The sequence below is a fragment of the Urocitellus parryii genome, chromosome 1 (genome assembly GCF_045843805.1).
Source record: "Urocitellus parryii isolate mUroPar1 chromosome 1, mUroPar1.hap1, whole genome shotgun sequence".
In the NCBI taxonomy this organism is placed as follows: Eukaryota; Metazoa; Chordata; class Mammalia; order Rodentia; family Sciuridae; genus Urocitellus; species Urocitellus parryii.
In genome coordinates this window covers 130,510,156-130,510,978 of record NC_135531.1, presented here as the reverse complement: position 1 = coordinate 130,510,978, position 823 = coordinate 130,510,156, and the positions used below count along the sequence as shown (strand labels likewise).

Below are 823 nucleotides of genomic sequence, written 5' to 3'. Positions count from 1 at the left end.
TCCGCTGATAAAAGGCATTTTCATTAGGGAAAAGCGCACTTGGCTTGGGCTTAATTGTGGGTTCAGAGAACAGAGCCACAAGCTCCTGCCCTTGGGCGATTCCTCATGTCCCCATGGAGGCAGTATAACTGAAATGCTTACTAAATTCTTTTTTTTTTTTTTTTAAAGAGAGAGTGAGAAAGGAGAGAGAGAGAGAGAAAGAGAATTTTTAATATTTATTTTTTAGTTCTCGGCGGACACAACATCTTTGTTGGTATGTGGTGCTGAGGATCGAACCCGGGCCGCACGCATGCCAGGCGAGCGCGCTACCGCTGAGCCACATCTCCAGCCCCAAAGCCTACAGCACCCGGTATTCCCGGGCGGTCTCCCATCCAAGTACTAACCAGGCCCGACCCTGCTTAGCTTCCGAGATCAGACGAGATCGGGCGCGTTCAGGGTGGTATGGCCGTAGACCTAAATTCTTGAACACACCAAGAGTGTTCTCTTTTCCTGCTCTCCCTATGTCCTGCCTCTCCTTGAATGCCCTTCCTGGTTTCTTGAGAGGCAAGATCTGAGGATAATTTGACTCTCCCTGTTCTGGGTGTGGTCTTGGCCAGCTCCCACATCTTTTCCAGGAATGGTGGACTGAGGGAAAGTATAAATGTTATCTTACTAGGAAAAAGCCTTTTTGAAAGCATGATCATATCGATGATTTTCAGAGGAAGAGATTATCCTGGATTATTTGAGCAGGCTCAAAATGCAAAGACAATTTTCCTTATAAGAAGGAGTTAGAGGGAGATTTGGAACACTAATACGTGCAGAAGAGGAGACGAGGTGACCACCG

At 47.1% G+C, this 823-nt stretch overlaps 1 non-coding gene across 1 annotated transcript; it reads right to left on the bottom strand.

Annotated features, from left to right (window-relative positions):
- Positions 1-334: 334 nt before the first annotated feature.
- LOC144249202 (5S ribosomal RNA) lies at positions 335-453 on the bottom strand. Its single transcript, XR_013342179.1, has one exon. It is a non-coding gene; the product is annotated as a 5S ribosomal RNA (ribosomal RNA).
- Between the last annotated feature and the right edge of the window lie 370 nt (positions 454-823).